Here is a 12,992-nt window from a genome sequence, read left to right on the forward strand (position 1 = left end):
GCACTTCTCAAACTTTCTTGTCTTAGACCCCCTTTACATTCTTAAAAATTATTGATGACAAAAGAGAGCTTATGTTTATCTGGGTTATACTTACAAATATTGGAAATTTAAATGGAGAAATCTTTAAAATACAAGAATATACATTCTATTCATTAGCCGGCAGAAAAATGAATATAGCCTCTAGAAAACTACACTGCCAATTCATGAAAGAATAAAAGTGAAAAAGGAAAAGAACACTTTGGTATTATTATGAAAGTAATTTTAACTGGCTGAACACACTGGAAGGGTCTCAGGAACCCCCAGGGGGCCCTAGACTGCACTTTGTGAACCACCGACTTAGTGGATTCTAGAAGAAAAAACCTGACCGTGTCCATTCCTGGAAGAAGCTGTCACCCAAGATGTACGAGTGACCTCTGGCTGGTGAAGACTGAGCAATTTCACCTGGATGGAGGCTCCGCTGGTGATGGCTGGTGGCCCACCAAATTATGACGAAGCATGTACCATGGTGTGCTGAATGTGGAGGATACGGTATTTATAAGAATGACCTTTTCACCTCTGAAATATTTGGAACTGGTGCCCTTGTCTTTTTGACATGATCCTTGACACAGTGACCCATGTTTCTGTGAATTCTTTGCTGTGGCCATCTCTGGAAATCATTAGTGTCTGGGTGTGGGTGAAGAATTCTGAAGGGTAGTTGCTCGAGAGCTCAGTCCTCGAGTTTCAATAGGTGTATTCTTTTGAACTGAGATATCTCCATTTCAGCAGGAATTTTCTGCTGTGTCAGAAACAAGGTAGAATAGGTAGCTATTCTCTTGGGCAAACATTTACCATTTTATTATTTAAAGTTTAACCATATAAATATACAAATATTTGTTGAATGAATGATTTCTGGAGCATGAAATCAACTGAAATGTACTAACCACGGTCTTGGAAAAACAGATCTTTTCTTATGGCAAAATAGAGGAAGACTCTTTTCTCTTTCTTCCAGTGAGAGAAGGGAGTAGGGTGGACAGAGATAGGTTGGGCACTTGGCGATGAATCGGGGAACAGGGGGCAGAGACGGTTCCAGTGTAAAAAAACAATGTGAGGCCCCTTGTTCTAAAAGCAGGAAAAAAGGGCATTAAAATTACTAAAATACAGAATATTTTCCTTTCTTCCACAGTCTCTCAACTTGTCATGGTGTTTTTTATTTGCTATCTGACATCATTTTAATTAAGTAAAAGTAAAAATTTTTTATTATTAGCATGAATTATACCATTCATCTTTATATTGTGGAATGCCAGTTTTAAATGCAAATATAAGAGCACTTAACTTGTGCAAAGAATCACTGAAATTATGCAATTTGTTTTTGTAGCGCATACATGCACATGAATTTAATTCTTACCAGAACACTTCACAAAGCTAACTCAATTTTTTTTATTTCATTCGTTGAGTCATGAGCATTCTACCACACTCTGGAAGCAGATGGCTTCCATATATGCTTACCTTGTACTCTGAGGCTCTCTAAACTCCACGCGTGGTGGGTCCACAGGAATGCTATGCTTGTGAGGCGCTGCCAAAGCTATATATGAATGGGCAGCAAGGAGCAGGGGACACGCATTACTTTGCATACCTCCTCTGCTTACACGCATGCTTCCTTGTTCCACGGAACCTCACAAGTAAGGATAAAATTTTTGAGAATTTCAAGATGGTGACAGCTATAATTTAACCAAGCGTGGGGCCCTACTGAGCATGGGGTCCTGTCTGACTGCACAAGTCACATACCCATGAAGCTGAGCCTGACTTGGGGGTGATGCTCTTGTGATGACAGTGGAGGCTTATTCTGGCCAGCATACCTGCTCTTGGGTTACGGTGTGCAAATCTCTCTCAGAGGTGGGACATCCAGGATCCACTGGAGAATACTGTTCTCCCAGGGCCAGGGAGGCTGGAGAGCAGCAGAGGGAGCCTAAGATGATCTGTTGGGGCACACAAAGAAAATGATTAAATTCCTTTTCCCATTTACTTTTTATCTCATACTTTAGAAATTTCTGTGTTGTGTGTGTTTTCAGAATGCATAAAACATCAGCAGAGCCCTGCATGTATATAGTTTATAAATATATAAACAAACATTGGCATATGCTCTCAAAAATGTTTTACTGAAAGGAGTACTTGAGAAACTGAGGGGGCACAACCGCAGAAGACAGCATAAGGAATGAGTCAAGGAGGAGCACCTGGGGACTGAGGAGATGCCCATTTTGTTTACTTAGCAATGGCTTCCTGAGAGAAGAGACTGAGTAGAAATGGGAGACAGAATCCAGCACCCTCGCTGGGATCAGTCCACCCCACTACCCCACCTTCCCCTGATGTGGGATTATCAGATCCACATGAGCTCCAGCCAGACAAGTGGAACTAGTGATGGTGGGAGCCCCTTGACCTACAAGGGGGATATTTAAGTCGTGACCATGGAGAGAGCCAAGGATAAAGCCTGGGGCATCACTGGCTTCTGTCGGATTCCCTTGAATAAGAGAGAGAGACTAAAAATTAAAGGCAAAACAAGAAAGGCCAAGTCAGCAATAGTAATTTATTGAGTTTTATGCCATTGAATTCACTATGAAGTGGGTGTTGTTCTTCCCAGTTTACAGATGAAGAAATGGAGAGCCAGAGCGTGAAATGACTTGCTGAGGGTCACAGAGCTAGTTCTGACCAGGTCTGCCTGTCACCCTCCTCACCTACAGGCTGCAGGAGGATGAGCAGAAATACCCCCATGTGGTAGGAATTACTATTGTTATCATCCCCATTTTACAGATGAGGAACCTGAGGTTCAGAAGGCAGCTGTGATGACCAGATCTTGTTCTGGATAGAAGCTGGGCCTATGGTCCATGGGCAAGTCAGCCTGAGTCAAAGTCTAGAGACCAGGTGCCATGGCTGAGATGATAGCCAGCACCCTGTTCAGAGTGAACCCAACCATCTAAAAGTTTGGAGGGATCCAAGGGCTCAAACTGTAATTCCTGGTTCTAGAAATGAGTGGACACAGTCTTTGGCTTCTGAACTGGAAATTGTAAATTAAATTTACTTTATCTTTCAAAGCAAGCTCAAGGGCATTAAGAATCACTTTATAATGATCTCTTTGGTATTTATGATATCCCTAAAAGGTAACAAAGCTGCTTCATATCCTATTTATATCTGCACAAAGCTAAGGAGCAGGGACAAGACTTTCCTGCTTATGGCTAAGAAAGACGCTGTCCGACTCCAAATCCCTGCACTGGCTCTGACATGGGGCTGCAAATAAGGAAGCTTCTCACTGTCCTTCCATTTCTTATTTTCCCTCATTTGGTTAAACCACACAAGCTCAGTGCTTGGAACTTCCGTTTTCTTATCTTGAACATTATGTACTGTTCCAGCTCACATACAGCCACCCAGGAAGGAAATGTTTTGTTCCTTTCGGACAGAGGGCCTGGCCAGCCAATGGCCACGCTGTTGAAAAGCTCTGTAAGTAACATTATCTCTGCTGTGTTAAAAAAAAAAGTCTACAACTGGAAAGTGTACAGCATTAAGAGTTTATAACCTCTGGTTCACTTACTTCAAAATCAAGTATGAAAGAAAAATTGCAGAAGCAAGCAAGAGAGGGAGGGTAGTGATGAGAGAGACAGTCAGACAGATGGAATCAAGCTCACACCTCTTTTCCAATCCATTTTGAGTTTTCCTAAACCCAGCTATAACTTAGCAAATCAATCTATCAAGCCTCGATCTATTTCATACTTGCTAGAAACCTAAACGATGCTAATTTTTTATTATAGTCAATTCACTATTCAAAATGCTATTATATGCTTGTCATTTTTAATATTACTTGAAATATGTTTTTATTCTTCTTCTTCTTTTCTTTTTTAACTTCCATAACTTGGTTAAGCACTTCATAAAATATATAGACATTGTAGTAAATGAATTCTTTGGGCTGCAAGAAAAAAAGGAAATTTGCCCAGCAAGTTCTCAACCTCATGTTTTTATTTTTTTGAGGTTTCGGGTTTCTCAGCTTTAAACAAGCTATTTACTTTCAATTTACATGGCAGAGAGTTTTGAGAGGTTCTAAATTAAATGGGCAAAAAATGTTTCAAGTGGCACAAAAATATAAGGAAATGTGACATGGAAAAATGCCTGAAATCTATTCTACCTAAAAAATTATGTTAGGAATTAAATAGTGAATTGGGCAGGAAAAAAACACCTCACAGTCATTTTTTTTCTACTGTAGGAAATTAAGAAATATACATTCAATTCTGGACCATGAGGAGTCATGCAAGGCTCATGGATGATCTCAAAAAGCATTCCTGCATACTCCTCTTTGGCATGTTTATTTGCACATGTACAAAGCGTAAGTAGGACTGAAGAGAAAATACATAATGTTTCAAATAATAGTTTTACTCTGAAAACTTGTGTGACTGGAAAGCTGTCTAGTTTAGCTCTTCCTCCACCTGTTCGGCTCCAATCTTCTCCCCAACTACAGATGGATATGTGTCTTATACTGACGGACAGCACGTGCTTGGTTGGAATTCCTCTCTCTTCCTCTCCCTTGCCATCTCCCTCACTCTATCTTTGTACCTTCCTGGTCTTCCACAGACAGTCTCTGAGAGGGGGAGAAATGCCCCAGCAATAATAATGGCTGGTGTTTTGCAATGACTCACGCTGAGCTTTTCTATTTACCTTAATCTAAACTCTTTAGATGCACTGTAGCATTTAATCTTCACCACGACCTTGTGAGGTAGGGTCTATTAATATCTCCATTTTATTTTATTTTTTTATTTATTTTTACAAGGACCCAGGGTTTCATTATTTTAAAATTAATATTGTTATTTAAAACTCACTCAACACCCCCAGTAAATCTGGGAAGCAGGAGTTTTCTCTCCAACTCAAAAATCCCTATTTTAAAGTTGAGAAAACTGAGTCATAGGGGAGGTAAATTACTTGCCAAAGGATGTAGTTTGTAAAAGGCATAGCAGGATTTCAACCCAGGCAGCCTGCTTCCAAAATACATACTTATAAACAAATAGTACATACACGTACCCCTTGCCCCTGGCAAAAATAAGGGGACATGAGTACCAAGGAGTATAATGGATAAGAGGATAGGAGAGTAATGACTTGAAGGAGGGCACAAGAGAGGCTTGTGAGTTGGGAATGATCTATTTCTTGATCCAGATGCTGATTCCATGCACTTTGTGAAAATTTGTGGAGCTGAATACTTATGCACTTTTATGTTTGTGTATTACACTTCAATTGTATTAAAATAGAAAAAGGAAATGAGCAAATATAAAGAATTTATATCTATCTATCTATCTATCTATCTATCTATCTATCTATCTATTATCTATCTATCTATCTATCTATCTATCTACCTATCTATCTATAACTAATGGGACTTGAGGAGTCATTTGCCTTAAACAATCTTGTTGAAAAGGTCTCTGAGGGAATCTATCTCACGTGTGGGTGGCCGGGTGGGTGGTTTTGATTTGAGTGTAGGTCTCACCACTAGGTAACTTTGGGATAATAACTTGATCTCTTCACATGTCTCAGTTAACTCATCTGCAACCTGGGGATAGCTTACTCCTACTTCGCTGGGTAGGATTAAATGATTTACTTTACATAAAGACTTGGTAGTGGCATCTTCTTTGATGCCAAGGTGATTAGGGTGACTAGGGTGTCCCAGCAGGGGAGGGAGAACTGGGCTTCACAGCTAGTAAACATGATTCTTCTTCCTAAACAAATAAAGTGTAGGTATTTAAAAGCCATTTTCTTGGCAGGATCAAGGGTGTGTTACTTCTGCAGCTAAAAAGCTCTTTCCTTCACAACAAATTGTATGACCAGATCCAAGGTTAGCCAGCCTGACACTAATAAATCCACTGGCTTCCCCTCGTTCAGAAGGTGCAGGTATTGCAAAGAGTACATTTTCCTGCCTCCAGGGTAAATCAGTGTTCCAGAAGGGAAACACTGAAGTGGAAGTGAATAGATTTATCTTATTTCCCAGGGTTTATGACAAAGGCCGAATTCCAGGGAGAAGCCAATGAGGAAAGGAAGAGTTAAATTTCTTGGACTGTATGACTATTACTGTGTCTGCTCATTGGCTTGATGCCTTTTAAACCTGTAACATCTGAGATCTTTGTTCCCATCTTTTGGACTCTCCATCACACGAAGCTGGCCCACTCTGTGGGCCCTTCACTCTGCCCTTCCGTGCCTGACGTCCTGCCCTTCTCCACAAAGGCCCATTCTAATTTCGCCAACGGTCAGCTCCACTTGCCGCAATCCCGTCAAAGCTGACAAATTAAACATGTCAGGTGACATATGGAAGAAAAGACTTACTGATTTATTATGGAACTTTTCATGGATAAGAGTTATTTCTCTTGGCCTAGTACCTGCTCTCAAAGCTTGATCACATTTCAAGGTACTGCAGCCATTCACTCAAATATTCCAGGTCCTCAGATGTTCGCGTGCATGTGTCTGTCTGTGTGTGTACACATCTGAAGATGGTTGGAAAGCTGTGGCAAGGCTGTTGATTGCAAAGTGAGAACAAAGGGGAAAACTTAAGGTTCCCTCCAATCCTCACTGCTAATGATTTTTAGTGTCACTGTGGCTATCTTAGTTGGGAAAAGGACTCAGGGTCACTTTGCAATGAAAAACAGTCTTTAACGTGGGTAAGTTTGAAAACACTGTACTATTTATTTGAAGAAGTATATAGAAAGCTTTATTTTCCTTCTTATTTTTGTTTGCAAATAGAATGCTATTGTGTCTATCTCTTGAGGTGTCGTGCTTTATTTAAAAAAAAGACCTAGTGGCATAGGAAGGTCAGATTTGGGGGTGATCATTCTCCCTCTAGCTTTTCAGATGTCACAACCAGATGAAGGATAATTTAAGGAGCCCAGAACTGGGTGATGGGTCTTGCAGAGCTGCCTGTCTGTTGGACCTGGAGGAAAGCTTATCCCCAGCCAGGTAATTTATGACAGAAGACGATCTCAGCTCCCTGCAGGCAGCACAGCCTAAGTTCTCCAAAGAACTTCTGCTTTATTGGAGAGAGCTGTAAGGCTGGAGACAGGATAAATTATGGCTTTCCAGTGGCTTTCCCCTTTCTCCTTTTCCTTGTTGTGACTGTTATTTATTATTGTGAGTAGGCATGAGAGGGTTCACTTTGCCAACTTTTGAACCCTCTGTAAATTAATGGCTCTGAATTTTGAACCATCCCTGAACCTTCCCACATTTGAGTTCCTATTCTGTTAGCATTCTGCAGTGTCCTGTTGTGAACGGAGAAAGACTCTAAAAGGTTTTATTTTAAAACGTTGAAACATTTTCTTAGACATCAAATAGAACTTTTTTTTTTAAGAAAAGCAACCTTTTGTGACGAGTCAAGTGTAAATGAATTGAAAACATATGCTCAAATCTCCCCCAGTTTATGTAGCAGGTTCATGGCTGAATTACTGTGAGGATTTCTGGGATTCAAAGTTGATATGAAATGATGGGACAAAGGATGAGTCCAGACACATTAGTTCTTTTGGTTTCTACTGCTTTGTTCCTTTTTTAATAAAAAATGCTTTGGTTGAGCTCTGAAAGCTGGAGAGAAGAGATGTTTATAAGCAGCATTTTGCCAAGTAAGAGCTCTATTAAGAAACAGGGCATTTTGGCTAAAGGATTAAATTCTTGATTTAATGACTGTAACATTAGGAGGTAGAAATATCTTTGAAATCTGGGCTGCCTACCTCTCCACTACATTGGAGCCCTTCTCATCACCTTCATGCCTGCAGCTCATTTGGTGCTTCCTTCTCAAGCTTCAAGTTCTGTCCTTAAGAACCCTGAGAGGTTCTTTGGGTCTAGCACTTTCTATGGTCAATTGCCTTAAATATGCCTTTCTGAAAATGAGTCCTGTGGGCACACAGACAGCTCTGCGAAGGTAGCCTAGGATGAAATAGAGGAAATTCTGCTCTTCCTTGTGGTCCCTGTGTTCAGGGGTGTCCAATGCTGCTTCAACCTCAGATCTACATGGGAGCAGAGCAGGCTTCTGGGAGTCAGAGTGCACTGTATGTGGCCGAAGTTTAAGAGTCATCTGCCAAATGAATGTCTTGGCAGCTGGACAACAAATGTGCATCAGATGCCTACAGGATGACACCCTGTAATGTGTGTTTGGGAGATAGTAGCCATGAGGCTGCAAACCAGACAGAGACAAGCAAAGAATGTTTCCGTTTGCTGCCGGCATTCTCCGTACACGCTTGGGAGAGCTGCTTGCCATGTTCTGTGGATCTGCCCTGTTTCCCCACCTGACAAAAAATCTGGGCTCACCATTTGCCCCTCACCTTGTGAGGTGGATGGGGGGTAAATATGAGAAATCCTCCAGAGAGCTTAAGGATCTGTGGTTTAAAGTCAAGCACTCATAGAAAGTACCAAGCACCAGGAAAACGTATTTTTAGCACTAGAGAGAGATGCTCAAAGGGAAGTAGATACATTTTGCATGAAGTTAGCCACCAGCTCAGAACATGCTTTCTACCCCCTGTGAGAAGAGGAAGGCACAGTTGTTAAAAAGTTACTTGGAGATGACAGAATGTGCTGAAAAGAAACTGCCAAGAAAATCCCTTTGCCCAGCCCTGGCCCTGGGGTCCCATTGCCAGCAGGGATTATCTAAAGTGGACGTCCTTAGAGAAAGCGGGAATTCTCTTCTACCACAGACTGCTGAAACCTTCCCATTCCACTGTTTTAAAAGCTGCAGAGAATTAAAAATAGAAGCTTTTTGGAAGGAGGAGAGGGTCCTTTGGGGGCACTTTGTTTGCTTTGGTTTCTATCTCCCTCCCTGGAATGCAGTAAAAACCTGGAGAAGTCAGCACTCAGAGACTAGGCCTTTGCAGAGAAATGAAACCCCCTCACGCCAAAGTGAAGGGTGAGGAACTTTCTGGCTTCTGGTTTTATAATCATTTCTGTTTATAGTGGGAAAGAAATAACCCCCTTCTTGAATTCAGCACATGTAGTTTTTTCTTAACGGCTCCCCTCCTTATACAAACATTATCGGGCCTGGTCCTTCAATAGGTTACTATTGAGCCACTAATGTTAAATGCAGGCGAACACTGCCAGTTGAATGGGATGACTGTCACCCAGGTGTAAAAGTGCCAATCATGCTCAGGAAGTGACAATTTCAAATGGCAGTCACCAGAGTCAAACAGTTAATTGAACGGGTGGGGAGCAGAATGACTTGCATGTTCTTTTGAAAGTTCAAGAGAGAGTATGAGGAGTGGGGTTTGAAAGGCTATTTTGGGGCCACTGGTCCTTGGAGCACTGATTTTAGTCCCTGGGGTCCTAAGAAAATGAGGAAGGAGGAAAGATGTTGGGTCTCAAGGCTGTGTTTACATAAATAATCAATAATAAGAATAGGAGAGAGTTTTATTTGAGCCAAACTAAGGACCAGCCTTGAAGTCTGCTTCTCAAATTATTCTGAGGTGCTGCCCCAGAGAAGCATGGCTTCCAGCACAGTTTTATATCTTGTCAGAACAAAGAAACACTAACAAGTCAGGGGTACATTTCTTCAGGGTTTAAAAAAAAAAAAAGGAACAGACCAGCATGTGCAAGTCAGTATGGCCTTGGCACCTGAGAAGGAAGTCTTATCATCAAGGTGTACCTGCACTGGCATCCTGGGAAGAGGGGCATTTAGTTTTTGTTTTTTTTTTTTAACATGGACATTCTTTACTTCTGGTCAGTGTGCCCTTTTTTAAATAATTAAAGCAGATGTACAATGTGTGTTTGATAGGCCACAGACAGGCTATTTTAGTTAGCATAAAATTCAAGTTAATTCATGCATAAGCCAGAATGACTTCCCTGTATCTCACTAAGTAAAAATTTCTTTCATTGGCTGCCTTTAGCTACTCTCTCCCCCCACCCTCTCTCTCTCTCACACATACACACACACAGCCCTATGACTTCTCTTCCTCTCTTTACCTCACAACAGTGATATGAAAATGAAAAAGTTAATGTTTTTGACAGGTGCTGTCCTACTCAGGCGACAGGCAAAGCCATATTATGTTTATAATTACAGTTCCCGCCGTGTCCCCGTGTGTGCATCGCTTTCTCCCTCACATCACAGGGGTAAGTATGGTCTCCCTGGGAAAAGACAACGGTGTGGACTGCTAAGGAGAAAATTCATGGGGCCACTAGACAACCAATCCAAGTTATAGTTTCCTTGGGCATTGATCATGCTTTATTCCCCCATGAGGAAATCTGGGAACCTGGCTACCATGAAAATAACAGTATAGGCATGGAAGGGCTGGGACAGACCTAAATATTTCAATCAATACTTCAAGAAATGCTAAACTTAGCTAGCTCACAAATGTTTGATTTACACAGACCTGTGCTGTCTGGTAGCCACATGTGGCTAGTAAAGCATTTGAGATGCAGCTAGTCTGAATTCAGATGTACTTTAAGTGCAAAACATACACTGGCTTTTAAAAGATTTAGAATAAAAAAAGAGAATGTAAAATACATCATTAATAATTCTTTCATATGATTACATGTTGAAATGATATTTTGCATATATTTATTTAAATATTTTATTAAAATTAATTGTAACTGCCTTTTTTTTAAATGTGGTATAGGGTGTTCGCCCCCCCCCGCCGTGGTTTCCAGAAAATTAAAAATGACATATATGGCCACATTTGTGGCTTGCATTGTCTTTCTATTTGACAGCCCTGGTATAGACTTTATTAACATACAGTGTGGGAACTGTAATCTGAAATTCAGTATATCCTCCCCAAGCCACAATATCAGGGATATGAGTGACCTGAAAGGACTGTTGTTATGATATTGTTGGGAGAAATTGTGAAACACTTTAAATAGATAAAAGAGAAGTTACTCCATGTGCTGTCTAATGCACTCTTGTAGTTATATCCACTTTTTATTGTTTTTAAGCTTCTTTATAATTCTGCAAGTTGTAGAAAAATAGTAATAATGAAAGTGATCCTTATCTGTAAAAAAGCAAATTAATTGGATCTGGTGGAATGTAATTGATCATTGCCGTATAGATAGATAGATAGATCCTTTTGTTTTTCTGTGTAAATTCATCTCAGTAGTCCTTATTGTCCATATATGTGTGGTTCCTTGAATTCTTTGACCCTGCAGTAACATCTTACTTGTTGGCTCACTAATTAATGAGTTAACAAAATCTTTGACCCAAGTTCATTGTATATTTGTGTGAGAGTTATGATTTTATCCTTTTAAATAATACTGGAGAATTTAGGAGTTCATGGTGGTCAAAATTAACTCCCTGTACTTCCCTCCTCCCTTCAACCCCTAGCTACACCCATGGCCCCAGTGGTGGAGGTACTTCTGAAAGCCTGAGGTGGGATATAGAATGCGTTCTTCTATAGAAAGTATTTCACCTGATGGTCGATCACCACTTAAACACTACTCACGCATAGAGCAAGCTAAATTGTGGGTTATTTTGAATTTTGTGAGCCAGCCAGGGATTCCTCCCACCCAGTGGAATATTTGGTTCTTAGAGATGTGCTGAGTTCCAGACAACAGAAGAGAAACCTAAGATGTAATTTATTTGCAAGGTGGATACTATGGATATTGACCAGTTGCATCTAGTCCTCAAGCTAAATGGCAAAACACATTTAAAAGAAAGTGGGTTGTTACAGATTTTTGTTGCCTACCCCCATTTTTTTCTCTTTCTTTTCTTGTTTTGTTTTTTAAACATTAAATAAAAAGCCCCATTCTTATTTTACCTTGTCACGTTCCAAAAACAACTGGCTTCCTTCAAAGCAATGTGTGACAAGATGGGCCAGGCACATCTGCATTTCTTTCATATTTCCATTCATTCCTGTGAAAAGAATGAATTTTAATGAATACAAGTAAGTTAAAAATATAAAATAGGTGATTTCATGCACTTTCCCTTTTTAAAAATTTTGTAAGATGTGTATGTTTTCTTTTACTATTTTTTAAAAGAAGTTAACTTTTATTAGCAGAACGATCATTAAATTTTGCGAGTATTGGCCTCCAGCATTTAAATTTTTATAGAACATTTGAAAGTTTACTGGTCTTTCACCAGCAGGGACATATGATTTTTACACATCTGTAATTCTGAAATTGAAACATTCACTCTACAAATGCACAACAGTCCACTTATAAATTTTATGTTTTGTGGGCTATTTTCTTAAATGAATCAGCCACCTTGGAGACTCCATTTAAACTACAAGTATACAATATTCTCACCTATATAATCTGCTCATATATAATTATTTTCTTTTTTGGTTCTTTGGGACATAACATGAGGAAGCTTTGTGGCATAAGTGAAGCCCTTGACCCAGGTATTTTAATACAATAATTTACTTGGTGATGTTATCAAGGAAAACAAAATACACCTTTTTATAACTTTCAGTTGTTTAAAATTAATTTTTATTATTGTATTATTTAATTATTTTATTTTGGCAGGGGGAGGAGGTAATTAGGTTTATTAACTTTTAGAAGAGGTATGGGGATTGAACCCAGGACCTCCTGCATGCTAAGTACACACTTAACCACTTGAGCTACACCTTTCCCCATTTAAAATTAATTTTTGAAGTTTAACTTGACTACAAGATACTTTTGATTTTTATATTAAGTAAATTTTTTGAAAATTGTTAACAAAGAAGAGCATGAATTTATGCAACTGTTTGTTTCTGATTAAGATAACATTACTTTAAAAAGTGGATTTAATTAAATACAAACTTTTGATAAAATTTGAAAGATCTTTATGTTTTTAATGTATCTTAATTCTCAATAAAATGGGGAAGAAACACTGGCACATTAAATCTTTTATCAATATTAAAAATAATAGAATACTATACTTAAAAAATAAAACCAAGGTTTCATTTGCATGGAAAATTTGTTTCTTATGGACAAGCTTTAGCCCTGACCCATTTTCCATAAAGAAGAGTTACTATACTCTTTGGCTCTTTCTTTACCCAGGATTTCTCTAATTGGTATTTTCTCACAAGTTGATTTTTCTTGTTTCTTCCCTCAGA

At 39.5% G+C, this 12,992-nt stretch overlaps 1 long non-coding RNA gene across 1 annotated transcript in view; it reads right to left on the minus strand.

The window, feature by feature from the left end:
• Positions 1 to 1,516: 1,516 nt before the first annotated feature.
• The window catches only part of LOC123612403 (uncharacterized), a 360,854-nt gene continuing 349,378 nt past the window's right edge, over positions 1,517 to 12,992 (minus strand). The window contains exons 7-8 of the long non-coding RNA XR_012508168.1: positions 11,715 to 11,809; positions 1,517 to 1,955 (exon numbers count right to left, since the gene is read on the minus strand). This is a non-coding gene — a long non-coding RNA (uncharacterized LOC123612403). The remainder of the gene's footprint in view (positions 1,956 to 11,714; positions 11,810 to 12,992) is intronic.

The sequence above is a fragment of the Camelus bactrianus genome, chromosome 7, assembly GCF_048773025.1.
Source record: "Camelus bactrianus isolate YW-2024 breed Bactrian camel chromosome 7, ASM4877302v1, whole genome shotgun sequence".
NCBI classification, from domain to species: Eukaryota; Metazoa; Chordata; class Mammalia; order Artiodactyla; family Camelidae; genus Camelus; species Camelus bactrianus.